Consider the following 14,551-nt stretch of genomic DNA (forward strand, 5'->3'; position numbering starts at 1 on the left):
AATTCCTTTTTTTTTTTTTAAGATTTTATTTGACCGAGACACAGCGAGAGAGGGAACACCAGCAGGGGGAGTGGGAGAGGGAGAAGCAGGCTTCCCGCCAAGCAGGGAGCCCAATGCGATTCAGGGCTCCATCCCAGGACCCCGGGATCTTGACCTGAGCCGAAGGCAGATGCTTAACGACTGAGCCACCCAGGTGCCCCAATTCATCCTTTTTGTTTGCTCTATGAAAATAGATCCGGACCCTTTAATTTTTTAAAAGATTTTGACAGAGAGAGAGTGAGCACAAGCCAGGGGAGCTACAGAGAGAGAAGGAGAAGCAGACTCCCCGCTGAGCAGGGAGCCCCATTGGGACTCAATCCCAGGACCCTGGGATCATGACCTGGGCCAAAGGCGGACACTTAACTGCTTAACTGACTGAGCCACCCAGGTGCCCTGATCTGCACACTTTAGATTTTTTTTTTTCCCTTTGCCCACTGGCAGGATATTAAACCTTGTCAGTAAAGGTTCTGGAGACACACTGGAAGGGGAAAGGTTTTCCTTCCTGGTTCCAGTGTGCTCACTTGCCAGGCCCTTGCCATGTGGGCGGTGGCCCCATGCCCATCTTCTGAGGATGGCTCCCTCAGCACCAGGCTCCTGCTGTGTACAGGGACTGGCAGCACCTAGCAGCCAGCAGCTTCCTCCATTGTCTGTTCTCCCTTGTGCACTTTCATAGCAGAGTGCCTTCAGTGAAGTGCCTCTGTGAATAGTTTTTTCCAGCACCCGACAGGGAAATTTTTCAGCCCAGAGGGTGGATTTCCAGGAAGATCCAGCATGACTACTGGGTATTTACCCCAAAGATACAAAAGTAGGGATCCGAAAGGGTACGTGCACCCGATGTTTATAGCAGCAGTGTCCACAATAGCCAAACTGTGGAAAGAGCCAAGATGTCCATTGACAGATGAATGGATAAAGAAGATGTGGTATATATATACAATGGAATATTATACAGCCATCAAAAGGAATGAGATCTTGCCATTTGCAATGACGTGGATGGAACTGAAGGGTATTATGCTGAGTGAAATAAGTCAAACAGAGAAAGACATGTATCATCTGACCTCACTGATATGAGGAATTCTTAATCTCAGGAAACAAACTGAGGGTTGCTGGAGTGGGGGGTGGGGTGGGAGGGATGGGGTGACTGGGTGATAGACACTGGGGAGGGTATGTGTTCTGGTAAGTGCTGTGAATTGTGCAAGACTGTTGAATCTCAGATCTGTACCTCTGAAACAAATAATGCAATATATGTTAAGGGAAAAAAAAAAGGTAGCAGGAGGGGAAGAATGAAGCGGGGGAAATCGGAGGGGTAGATGAACCATGAGAGAAGATGGACTCTGAAAAACAAACTGAGGGTTCTAGAGGGGAGGGGGGTGGGAGGATGGGTTAGCCTGGTGATGGGTATTGAGGAGGGCACGTTCTGCATGGAGCACTGGGTGTTATGCACAAACAATGAATCATGGAACACTACATCTAAAACTAATGATGTAATGTATGGGGATTAACATAACAATAAAAATTAAAAAAAAAAAAAAAGATCTACCAGCATGGCATCATAGCGACTTCTCTGCCATTCAGTGGGCCCTGAGGCCTGGATCCCAGCCTAGCGTGGGGGTTGGGAGATTCTTCCTTGGATGCTCTTACTATCTTGGCCCTACCAGCGGTGGCTCCTTCTTGTATCTGCTGTTTTTATTTTCTTTAGAGTTCTCTTTACTTGTTACTAGCCAATCCCTCATTATCCCAGACTCATTATAAGCTTTAAACTGCTTGTTCAAGTTATGGCGTGGTTTCTCTCTCCTGATTAGACCCACACTGATACAGGGAGTGACCACAAGCTGCCTACTTCAGTTTAGAGAAGAGGCTAATGGATCCACCCTTGGCCTAGGTTCAGGGAACAGGAAATGGAAGGGATAAATCTAGGCCAGGACCAGTCACTGACTCACACTGACTGGCCCTGAATGAGGAGGCCCACCTCCAGCATGGTGAGTGGAAGGAGCATGGAAATGAGAGCCTGTCTTAGTCTGCTCAGGCTGCTATAACAAAATATCACAGACTGGGTGGCTTAAACAACATTTATTTCTCACAGTTCTCACAGTTCTGGAGGCCGGAAAGTCAAGGTCAAAGTGCTGGCTGATTTGGTTCTTGGTGAGATTTTTCTTCCTGGCTTGCAGATGGCTGCGTTCTTGCTATGTCCTCACATGGCAGAGAGAGCTGGCTCTGTTATCTCTTCCTCCTTTTATAAGGGCACCAAACCTATTGGATTAGGGCCCCACTCTTAAGACCCCAGTTAACCTTTATCAACTCCTCAAAGGCCCATCTCCAAACACAGTCACGTTGGAAGTTAGGGCCTCAACATTTCAGTCCATATACACCATACAGAGCCACACAGACCAGAGTTTGGATTTTAGCCCTATCATTTGCCAGCTGTATAACCTTGGGCAGATTACTTTCTCTCTCTAAGCCTTAATACCCTCACTTAGAGAACAGGGATAGTTAAGGTGACTATACAATTTTTTATCCAAGCCTTCTGAGAGTGAAAGGGGATGCCAGGACAGTAGGCAAATACCATGACTGTCACAGGCAAACCAGGACACATGGGTTCCTTAAAGACACCTATTGTGTGGTATTATTGGTAAGAATATATATGATACTGTATGCAAACTCCCTAGCACATTATTTGGCACAGGGTGGGCATCAAAAAATATTAGAATTCTTCTAATTGCTGGAATCACTCCTGGCCTCCCTGGCCCTGGCTCCTCCCCTACCAGCAAAATGCTCATCCCTTAACCCTTCACACCTTTTTCCCACCTGCCAGGCATTTCCTTAGGTCAAGTGAAGGCAAGGCTCAACATTTTGGTAGCACTGGGCACAACTGTGTACTGGGACTGGGAAAGCAAGATCACTGCAGAGGGATACGGGGTGGGGGGCATTAAAGGAAAAGGAAAGGTAGAGAATTGGGGAAGAGGGGAGGTGAAGCAGAGAGAGAGCACAACTTCATGAGAGGCAGCGTTATGGAAACTCATTAGATATGACAAATGAAGAGAGGAAAATGTGCAGGATTATAGTTCCTGTATGTAAATATCCGCATAAATTCCAGTTATTTACTTACAAATAAGCCTGAAATGAACTACAGCAAGTGTTATAGAAGTTATCTGGAATGCATGCAGGATTACAGGCTCCCAATGTACACACCATTTTAAAAATTTCGATAGCACAAAAGGGTGTACAGGGAAAAGTCTCCCTCCTACCCTGACTACCCCTTTTTAAACAAAAGGCGACTATACAGAATTTTGCACCTTGCTTTCCTTGTTTTACAAAATATTGTAGAGCTTATTCTTTAATTGTACATATCCCCCTCATTCTTTTTAATGATACCTAATGCTATATTATTCAGTTGTACCATAATTTATTTAACCAGGCCCTATGGCAGAAACCATTGGTTGGCTAATCCAGTGCTCATTCCCAGCCTTTTTACTCTTGCTACTGTAGAAGCCAGATCCCTAAGAACCCTCAATATTTGCTTTCCCATCTTCCCTTGCAGCCAAGTGTGCCCATATGATGTGGCTCTGGCCAGTGAGTCAGAAGCAGAAGTCTGCTACAATGTTTCTGGAAAGCTCTTGCTTTCTTCAGGGGAACAGATACCACTTCTTTCCCCTTGCTGTGGAGAATACTGACGTGATATCTAGAGTACAATCATGAGGGAAACGCCAAGAGAATCACAGAGATGCTGGTTCTGTGTGTTCAGCTGCAGCTTGCCTGCAGACTGGTTGGCTGAGAAATGTAAGCCCCTCTTAATTTCAGCGACCGCTACTCAGACTTTCTGGTACTTGCTCCTGACACATTCTTGATACAGTCCCCCACTTATAGACATACATGTGGCTTCCAATCTTTTAATGCTAATGATGATGATGTAATGACAGTCCGTATACATAGATCTTTGCTTAAAAGTTTATGTAGAATAAATTCCTACTGTGGAATAGCTATTCATTTTCAATTTTGATAGGTCAGATTGCCTCTCAAAGAAGATTTATTAACTATGTTTTCATATCTTCAGATCTACGTGTACTACCCTGACCCATTCCAATATTATAGGTGATTTTTAGTTCTGTTTTTCTACTTCTCTTTGCCATATTTTCTATAATAAATATGTATTAGGAATCACAGAGAACAATATTTTTAAAAACAGAATTCTGGAATTCCGAGTTCCAGACTACCCAGCAGTCTCCTTAGTAGCCTTGTAAACTTGGGTAAGTCAGTTTATCACTAAACCAGTGGGCTTGGGAAATGGGCCCTTTCTGGCTGAGAGTGCTGGTGTGAGGATAGTAGTCATGTGCAGACGACAGGCTCACAGACAAGGGGGTGGTGCCTTCTCCCTGGTATGCCCTACCCTGGACCCCACCTACTGGAGTGACCCTTCTGTAGATGCTGGGTCAAGCTTTGCAAAGAAAGGCCTTTGTAGCTGTTGTCTACTCCCTCCAGAACGCCAAGGGGCTGTTTGTTGTGTTATAACGCAGGTGCACGCTGCTGCCTCATTGCTTTATCTGCCAAGGAACTCTCAGCTCGGGATCAAAGGTTCTGAGCTGAAAGGGCCTTCAGAGAAGCCCATGCAAGGGAAGAGGGGGGCTGCAAAGCACAAGGGCTTGGGGTGCAGGCCTCGCCCAGGCAGCCTGGCACCAGACGGAGATGCAGCTTGGGTGAAGCTGGTCTGCAAGCATATTTTATTTAGTTCCTAGTGCGCTCAAAATATTTTTTGATTAGTTGACAACATTTACAAACACGGAGTTTGGTTGCACAACAGCGTGAATGTACTTTTAATGCCACAGAATTGTACACTTAAAAATGGTTAAAATGGTAAATTTTACGTTCTGTATATTTTACTCCAGTTTAAAATCTATTTGTAGACTGACATGTAAATGTAGTTGTTCCTTTAAGACCAAGCAAAGCATTTTTTAAAGAAAAGTATTTTTATGAATAATAAAAATTCCAAATAGTTTTAAAAAAGAATAAATCCAACTATAGTCCTCTTGTTCTTTTTTTTTTTTTTTTAAGATTTTATTTATTTGACAGCACACGAGCAGGGGGGGCAGCAGAGGGAGAGGGAGAAGCAGGTTCTTGGCTGAGCAGGGAGCCCGGTGTGGGGCTCGATCCCAGGACCCCGGGGATCATGACCTGAGCTGAAGGCAGATGCTTAACCGACTGAGCCACCCAGGCGCCCCAACTATAGTCCTCATAGAAAGAATATTTTCATTATAAAATATTTAAAGGTGAGAGCCAAAGGGCGTCTGGGTGGCTCAGTCGGTTGAAAGACCCATTCTGGGTTTCAGCTCAGGTCATGATCTCAGGGCGGTGAGATCGAGCCCCACATCAAGCTCCGTGCTGGGCATGGAGTCTGCCTGAGATCCTCCCTCTTCCTCTGTCCCTGCCCCCACTCGTGTGCATGCTCTCTCTCTCCAAAACAAACAAACAAACAAACAAACCCAAATAAATAAAGTGAGGACCAAACACTTTTATACCATTAATAAAATGTTAAAAAAGAACAGTGTTAATCCAGATTTTGAGTGTCTGCTAAAACACTGGAAAATCTAGAAACTTATCTGTAACTGGCAAGAAAGGCCTGGTAATGCTATGGCAACAAACCATCACAAAACCTCAATGGCTTAAAACAACAGATTTCCTTCTTGTTTATGTCATATGACCATTGCAGTTTGGGCGGTTTGGAGGATTGGCTCTGTGCAAATGATTTTTGCTCAGCGACCCAGGTTGAGGGAGATTCCCCAAGCGGAATGATATTGAGTACGGGGGCTAGTGTGGGGAGGGAAGACCTCAGCAAATAATCACTAACTCCAAAGACTTCTCTTCCTGGAAGAGGTATGTGTCACTTCTGCTCACGTTGTGTTGGCCAAAGCAGGGCATGTGGTCATGCCTGTCTATAAGGGCGCAGGACAGAATAATCCTGCCAGGCACCTAGAAGGAGGGGAAACAGCTATGTCAGAAAACAATACAATACGTCATCAAAATGAAAAGAACAGCATAGGGAATACAGTCAATAATACTGTAATCATGTTATATGGTGACAGATGGTGAGAACATTTTTCATGGTGAGTATTGATTAATGTATAGAATTGTTGAAGCCCCATGTGGTACACCTGAAATCAATATAATATTGCCTGTCAATTATACTTCGATTAAAAAAAAAATATATATATATATATATACACAAATGACTACCCAGGACTCTTCAGATAAGGCATGAGCTCTTTGGGCCACCACAGTACCCAGGACTCCTTGGGGTGCTCCCAACACTGCAGCCAAAGATCAGAGGACATGTGTCATGCTGTCCTCTGGCTCCTTTATTCTCTGTCAGACTTCTCCAGGCATCAGGGACTTAAAGCTGTGTTTAATGAGAGATACTACACAAACCTGTGTTCAATTCCTGGCTGTTTTAGGCAATAAACCTCTCCGAACCTCAGTTTCTTTCCCTGTAAGATAAAGATAATAATTAGACCTATCTCAATAATTAGCATTATTGTGGGAAATAAGACAATTTTCATAAAATGTTCAGTTCAGGGCCTGGTATATAATAAGTACTCACAAGCCACTCTTAGGGTTATGCCAGGTTACTTTTTTTTTTTTTTTAAGATTTTATTAGAGAGAGGGAGAGAGAGAATCTCAAGCAGATGCTGTACTGAGCAAGGAGCCCAATACGGGGCTTGATCTCACAATCCTGAGAATCATGACCTGAGCCGAGATCAAGAGTCTAATGCTTAACTGACTGAGCCACCCAGGTGGCCCCCAAGTTACTTTTTAAATTATATAATACATGGAAAGTTTTTTTTTTTTAAAGATTTATTTATTTATTTATTTATTTGAGAGGGAGAGAGGGAGGGAGCATGAGCAGGGGGAGAGGCAGAGGCAGAGGGAGAAGCAGGCTCCCCGCTGAGCAGGGAGCCTGATGCGGGGCTCCATCCCAGGACCCCGGGATCATGACCTGAGCTGAAGGCAGATGCTTAACCAACTGAGCCACCCAGGCACCCCTACATGGAAAGTTTAATGTAAAAATTTTTAAACAATCCAGATAAAGTGAAAGTTTCCTTCAAACTCCCATTATCCATGTCTTCCACAGAGGAAGTAACTACTATCAGATTGCTGTACAGACTTTTTAAATTTTATTTTTATTTTTTTTAAAGATTTTATCTTTTGGGAGAGAGAGTGAGCACAAGCCAGGAAGACAGGCAGAGGGAGAGGGAGAAGCAGATTCCCCGCTGAGCAGAGAGCTCAACTTGGGGCTCAATCCCAGGACCCTGGGATCATGACCTGAACCGAGGGCAAACGCTCAACCAACTGAGCCACCCAGGTGCCCCAATTGCTGTACATTCTTTTGAGACCTTGTTCTGTGGTTTCACAAACACTGATAAACACATATGCATATATTGTTTTTGGTATTTTTTAAAGCATGCATGACATACTGTACATAATTTGTAAGATGCTCTTTTTAATAAACTACATGCTCTGGGGATTTATGTTATATATGGGTACTATTGTAATATGTGTTTTAAAATTTTTTAAATCCTGCAGATTACTAGGATTTGCTATGGATCCCAGAATTCTCAAATCACCTGGAAAGCTGTCTCTGTAGCATTACCTGATGGTATGCTTGAGGACATGAAAGTATATTCCAGGCTTTCAGGCATTTCTGAGGAGGCCAAACCCCTTTTTTCACTTGGGGCTATATTCTTCTTCCCTGGTCAGTATTGACAAATAGGTAAATGAACATGGGCTTGAAGTCAGAGAGTCCTAGTTTCCAGCCCCAGCTGTGTGACCTTGGGCTAGTTGCTTACCCTCTCTGAGCCTGTTTCTGAGAATGAGAAATATGGTTGTTGTCAACATTAAATGAGATCATCTTTATAGAGAATATTCACAAGGTTGCCTGGCTCATGGCCAGTATTCCATAGAGTTTCAGGAAGGTGATGTTGGCAGACAGTCAATGCCAAAAAGAAGAAATCCAATTAGGCACGTGTTTCTATGCCAGTAAAGGGTCTCTTTAGATTTTTGTATGGTAAGGAGCAAAAGGAAAAGATGTTAGTAGTCTGGTAGGCAGGCTGATTAAAACTTTGATGCTTCGGGACGCCTGGGTGGCTCAGTCGTTGGGTGTCTACCTTCCGCTCCGGTCATGGTCCCAGGGTCCTGGGATTGAGCCCCACATCAGGTGCCCTGCTCCCCGGGAAGCCTGCTTCTCCCTCTCCCACTCCCCCTGCTTGTGATCCCTCTCTCACTGTGTCTCTCTCTGTCAAATAAGTAAATAAAATCTTTAAAAAAAACCCAAAAACTTTGATGCTTCATTTTCAAAATCCCTCATATACCTAAAGGGATAATTTTTTTTAATTCTACTTTATTTTTATTAAAGATTTTATTTTTAAGTAGTCTTTACACTCAACATGGGGCTCTAACTCACAACCCTGAGATCTAGAGTCACAGGTTCTACCTACTGAGCCAGCCAGGTGCACCTATTTTATTTTAATTCCGCAGTAGTTAACAACGGTGTTGTATTAGTTTCAGGTGTACAATATAGTGATTCAGCAAATCTATATATTACTCAGTGCTCATTAAGGTAAGTGTACTCTTAATCCCTATCCTGTTTGTTTTTTAAAGATCAAAGTTTCCATATTTGTAGTTCCTTTTTTTAAAAGATTTTATTTATTTGACAGAGAGAGACACAGCGAGAGAGAGAGAGAGAGAGAGAGAGAGAGAGAGCGAGAGGGAACACAAGCGGGGGAGTGGGAGAGGGAGAAGCAGGCTCTCCACTGAGCGGGAGCCCGATGTGGGACTCGATCCCAGGACCCTGGGATCATGACCTGAGCTGAAGGCAGATGCTTCAGGACTGAGCCACCCAGGCGCCCCATATTTGTAGTTCCTACCCTTAACATCTACACTTAACATTGAATTTCTTTTGAAAAATAATACATGCACATGTTAAAAAAAATTATCAGTATCAAAACGTACTTTGGATGAATGAAAACTAAGCTGTTCTCCTACCCTGGCCCAAGTTCACCTCCTTGTTAGCAATCATTAACAGTTTGACTCCTTCTGGGCATGACCTGGGCATGCACAGCAAAACCATCCAGGAATGTGCAGAGATAACTAGAGCAATACAGTATATCTTAATAGAAATAATTGCCCCATGGCATCGCTCCCCCTTTTTTACTCTTTCCATGATTCTGCACTTTGCAGATTGCTCTGTAACTGTACACATAGATCTGCCTCATTTTCTCTATGGTTGTATGACAGTCCCCTGTAAGAGTAGTTCCATATAGCTCCATATGTGGGTCGTTTCCTGTGTCTTTCTAGTACAAGCAGTGCTGTCATGAATGTTATTACACTAGATCTTTGTTCACAGGTGAGAGTTTAATGGTTAAAGACATACACAGGCAAGTATTTTTAAGCATCCTGCATAAATGATTAGCTATGTTTGGAAAACACTGATCAAGTTGATATTCTTAGGATTATTCCTTACCTAATATTCCCCGCCCCCCAACCCCTGCCCCCACCACTAAACTGTGTTTTCTGGGGTCTTGGCCATGTTTCTTCCTACCCTGATTCTCATAGCTTTGGGGAGAATTGGCAGAAAGAGAAGGGGGTGAAGTAGTGTACAGGAGAGGTCTGCAGACTTTGCTTGTCAGTGGAGAGAAAGATCAGCAGGAGGCTAGGGACTCTCTCCTACATGACCCAGGAAGCCAGATCAGGGTCTCTCAGCTTTGGCACTGCTGAATTTTCGCCTGGAAAATCCTTCGCATGGCAGGGGTGTGGGGAGGGTGGAGGGTGTCTCTCCTGTGCACCTGTGCCTCCCTGGCCTCTGCCCACTAGATGCCTGTAGTCCCTCTACCCAGTTGTGACTGAAGCCATAAGTCTCCTGGGGGGAAAATCTCCCCTGACTCCCCTGCCTTAGAAACAGTGCTCCAGACGATTCATTGGTGATAAATTACTCACTGAACATATACAACGTATCTAGCACCTGGGGCCTAAGGGTTTTATGATCTGAGTGGGGAAGCTACCACAGAATGTCAACTTGCCCTTTCCCATGGAAGACAGCAATGGCCACGTGAGGGTTCTTGTCCACGTTCCCTCTCTGGTAATCTAATACCCCTTCCTTTCTTTCTACCTCCCGTTACGCAACACAGTACATGAACACAGTCTCATTGTACAACTTCAAATAATACATTATCCTAATCACTCCCAACCTAGGGGATTCTCTTGGAGGAATAACTATTGTTTTAAATTTAGAACTCTTCCTATGCACTTACATATTGATTTTAACATACAGAAATCAGGAGTTTCTTGCTTTTTTAACCTAAATGGGAATTCACTGTATATTTTGTTGAACTTGATATTTTTCAATTAATCCAAATAACAAACGGAAACCCGTCCATATCTGTATAATTCTACCTCATTATTTTTTATTTTTTTTTTAGAAGATTTCATTTATTTATTTGACAGAGACACAGCGAGAGAGGGAACACAAGCAGGGGGAATGGAAGAGGGAGAAGCAGGCTTCCCGTGGATCCCAGGACTCTGGGATCACCACCTGAGCTGAAGGCAGATGCTTAATGACTGAGCCACCCAGACGCCCCTACCTCATTCTTCTTTAAACTGCTGCATGGTATTCCATATTATATGCACATCACTGGTTAATCAGTTTGCCAGTTGATGAGCAATTACATTTTCAGTTTTTAAGTATTTTTTTTTATAAAGATTTTATTTATTCATTTGAGAGAGAAACAGAGCACAAGCAGGGGGAGAGGTAGAGGGAGAAGGAGAAGCAAACTCCCCACTGAGCTGGGAGCTGGACATGGGGCTCCATCCCAGGACCTGGAGATCAGGACCCGGGCCGAGGGCAGACGCTTAACCATCTGAGCCACCCAGGTGCCCCACTTTTTAAGTATTCTAACAAAGCTGACAATGCTGCAGTTGCAAGTGACGGTATACACTTCTTTGTTAAAAAAAAAAGGTGTGGCCATATACCGAGGTACTATTATTGATTTGGGTGATATACACAATATTAATAGTGATTGCCAAATAGCCTCACAAAAAGAGCAGTTATCACTTAAAATTCGCTCCAAATGTGATTAAGAATAGCCCTGACTCTCATCATAAGCCATTTGGGTTAAATTACCAATCTGTAAATTTTAAAGTTTTGCAAGTCTGCTCTCATTAGCATTTCAATTTCGAAAGTCGTCTTGTTAAAGGAAATCTCTGAGTCCAGCCTTTAAGAACCCTTCCAGGGGCTCTTCTCTGCCGTCAGAATAAACTCCAAATGCCTTAGCAAAGCCGACCCGATCCTGGGGGTGGGTGTGGGTGTGGGTGTGGGTGTCCTTACTCTAGAAAACTTTAGTGGATTCTCTCCTCTGGGTTGAGTTCCATCCGATGCCTTTTTAGCCCCAGACGCTTAGTCCCAGACGCCTGCCTTTGCGGGGCTCCCGGCATCCAGATCATCTCTGATCCCAGCCCTTAAGAGGAGTTTCATAAATGTTGAATGAGCTGGGCCGATGGGGCAGTGGGACCTGGGGGGCCAGAAGCACGCTCTCACCAGGCTCCTGGGGGCGGCCGCGAGTCTCGTCTCGGGCCAGTCCCCACGCAGGGAATGAGAAGGGACGCGCCCGGGTCCCAACAGGCTGCTGCCGGCGCCCCTTCTCCCCCAATAGAGACGCTCCAGGTGCTTCATTCCCAAATTCTCTGCAAAACTTAACGGGAGATCACATGCCTGGAATGAGAACCGACCGAGGCATCTGTGTATTTCCTTACAAAATGCTCATGGTGACCAACAGAGGGCCCAATAAAACACCTAGAGACGTGGACAGGACCGGGCTGGTGCGCCACTTAGCCTCTGAAGTGCTTCGGGAAACCTCTGGGGTGTCCGTGTAGGAGTGTGACAAACTACCTTTTAAAGACGTAACGACGCGGGGCGCCTGCGTGGCTGAGTTGTTAAGCGTCTGCCTTCGGCTTGGGTCATGATCTCAGGGTCCTGGAATCGAGCCCCGCATAGGGCTCCCTACTCCGCGGGAAGCCTGCTTCTCCCTCTCCCACTCCCCCTGCTTTTGTTCCCTCTCTCGCTGTTTCTATGTCAAATAAATAAAAATTAAAAAAAAAAAGACATAACGACACGAAAGCAGCGCCCACACCCCCAGCTATCGGAACACTAAATGGCAATGGTGGTGACGCACAGGATGTTGCATTAAGGACCAACCAGAGTGGAGACTTTACAGACTACGGTTCCTTGGCAGCAACAGAAGGGGAAGACCTCTGCGAGCTCCCACCAGCCGGCCATCCGGCCAGCCCGCTGCAGCACTTGCCACGAACAGCAGGGTAGAAATCTCTGTTCTCAAACTCAACAGCACTTTTCAGTGCGGCCTTTTTACACGATCTTAGGTACACGACGGGCGCTACTTTCCCCTCTCGCTTTCTCTTAAACTGTTGTCCGACAATAGTGCTAATGGTGAGAGCCAGCAAGTGCCCTTAGGCGGCCGCCTGGAAATAAAAAAGTTGCTATAAGAGGAAGAAAAAAAAAAAAAAACTAAACAACGGGAACTTTCCCAGTTGGTTTCCCTGGTATTAAACAGTGCAGAAAAGGCGGGAGAGGGGCCTCAGGGGCTAGACCCAACAAGTGAGGGAAAAAAAGTAAAGAGGACGGAAGCCAGGGACAGAAGAGCCTCTGAACCTCCCCAGAGGGCACGGCGGCCCTGGGGCTCGGTCTCCTTGGCGCAGTCCAACCCCCGCGTCAATCAGATCTTTCCCGCTTTGCGATTGGCCAGGGGCTCCCTTGGCCTCCCTGGCGCCCACCCCCTAGTTGCTTGGGGTTTACTTCCCCAAAGTACACGGGCCCCACCTTGTGGAGCAACCGCTCCTGTATGGAAAAAGGATCTCCGCCCAAGGGAACACATTTTAACGAATGGGAGCGGCCCCACGCATTTATTGGCTGCTATGGGTATCGGTCAAAGAAGTTCCCACCTTCTTTTCCGACGTACCTTTAAGTCATTGGTCTATCTCAGTGCCAATCCGTTACTAGGGAAACGAGATCCTCACAGTCTCATAGGCATGAGTCAAAGCCAATCAAGAGCCACGCCTTCATCCTGAGTCAGTACCCAATTGCTGCTCGAAGAGCCCAGAGGACGCAGTCGGGATTGGTCACCAGCCTGCTCGACCTGGCCGCAACATGTTAGGCTGAGTCGCAGTTATATAGACCGGCGACGGAGCACGCGTGTGTGCGGACGCAGTTGCGTGAGGTGGTTTTGCCTTCTGCCGTACTGTGGAGCAAAGCTTGTTCCTCTCCCGCTCAGCCGCGCAGGTACGCCGGGGTGTGGGCGGGGCGGGGCGGCCCAGGGACGAAGACGAGCTGGGACGCTTGTGAGACAGAGAAGTCGCAGCGGCGGCGGCAGTGGCCACCGCGCGAGGCGTGTACCCTACCCCCCCCCCAACGGCCGCAGGCGGGCGCACGGGCGCGTGGAGTTTCCCCGCCCCCTCTCGCCGCGCTCCCACCGGCCGGCGCGCGTGGCCGTGTCCGCGTCCGCCGCGTGCGCGTGCCACGCCCAACGGCCGCGCGGGGGGAGAGCGAGCCGCGGCCGCCGCCCGGGCCCCAGGGCGATCTCGGGAACCCGGGGCCCCGCGCGGCCCGCTCGCCGGCCTTTCCCGCCCGTCTCCCTCCCCGCCCCCCGCGCGCCCGCAGAGCCTTTTCTGCCCGGGCGAGAGGCTCCAGCGTGGCCCGGACCGGAGGAGGCTTTTATTTAGCGGCGGGGGCGACACGAAAACCCAAGGAGGTTTTGGCTCGGGAAGCAGAAGTGCTGCTCCCGGGATTTACAGGGAGTAAAGGGGGAGCAGCGAAGGCACGGGTAATGAGTGGAAGTAATAATTACTGTTTTTTCTGAGCCCTCGCTGTGTGCCAGGCACTGTGCTGAGCGACTTGTGTGGCTCTCCGGTACTCCCACAACGGTCCGGTGAGGTAGGTACGGCGATTTTCCTTTTTGCAGTGGATTCGGACGCCCAGAGGTGCAGAGATGTGGTCACAGGCACGCCGACGGTAAGGGACAGGTATCGGGTGGAACCCAGGCCGTGTGACTGCTAGGCCCCCAGCCTGTTTCCGTCCTTGTGCCAGCGCCCTGCGGCCTCAGCCCGGAGAGGCCAGCTGCTGGGCGGAGTGCGGCGGTATTTGTGCTTGAGCCACTTGTCGGCTTCCAGGGAGACGCGGCTTGGAAGTGGGATTGTGACAAAGGACACCAAGGGCTTTGGGCTTCCTTTCTACGAGTGTTCGCACGGAAAGCTGATGGATGTGCCGCCTTCAGAGCTTTCGGAAAAGTAGAGAAAAGGCGAATAAGTGCAAACGAACGTGGACGGTGTTCCTCCTCCGATTTAATACTCAAGAGCGCGGTGGTGGGAAATTCCTGGCAGCCGCGAGTTAGGCTCAGCTCTTAGACCCTGAAACCTTTTTTCGTCTTTTCTTTACCGGGGCAGACTTTTGAGAAAGACCTTCGGG

At 47.0% G+C, this 14,551-nt stretch overlaps 1 protein-coding gene and 1 long non-coding RNA gene across 5 annotated transcripts in view; one reads left to right on the forward strand and one right to left on the reverse strand.

Moving 5' to 3' along the window:
- Window positions 1-5,514: 5,514 nt before the first annotated feature.
- On the reverse strand, window positions 5,515-13,168 carry LOC118006686. 2 transcript variants are annotated; one of them, XR_004678157.1, is made up of 4 exons: window positions 13,050-13,168; window positions 12,272-12,552; window positions 6,454-6,512; window positions 5,515-5,997 (listed from the first exon to the last, which is right to left on the reverse strand). It is a non-coding gene; the product is annotated as an uncharacterized LOC118006686 (long non-coding RNA). The 2 variants fall into 2 exon arrangements; XR_004678158.1 differs by lacking the exons at window positions 12,272-12,552; window positions 13,050-13,168 and adding an exon at window positions 11,966-12,043.
- A 99-nt stretch (window positions 13,169-13,267) lies between these two features.
- The window catches only part of LOC118006685 (ras GTPase-activating protein-binding protein 1), a 32,000-nt gene continuing 30,716 nt past the window's right edge, over window positions 13,268-14,551 (forward strand). The window contains exon 1 of one of the 3 annotated variants that reach the window (XM_034999440.1): window positions 13,268-13,369. The gene's annotated coding sequence lies outside the window, so the exon portion shown is untranslated. Of the gene's footprint in view, window positions 13,370-13,857; window positions 14,021-14,046; window positions 14,099-14,551 lie in introns of those variants that run through there. The other 2 variants (XM_034999441.1, XM_034999442.1) reach the window with 2 other exon arrangements.

The sequence above is a fragment of the Mirounga leonina genome, unplaced genomic scaffold, assembly GCF_011800145.1.
Source record: "Mirounga leonina isolate KUSES-001 unplaced genomic scaffold, KU_Mleo_1.0 Mir_98, whole genome shotgun sequence".
Classification (NCBI taxonomy): Eukaryota; Metazoa; Chordata; class Mammalia; order Carnivora; family Phocidae; genus Mirounga; species Mirounga leonina.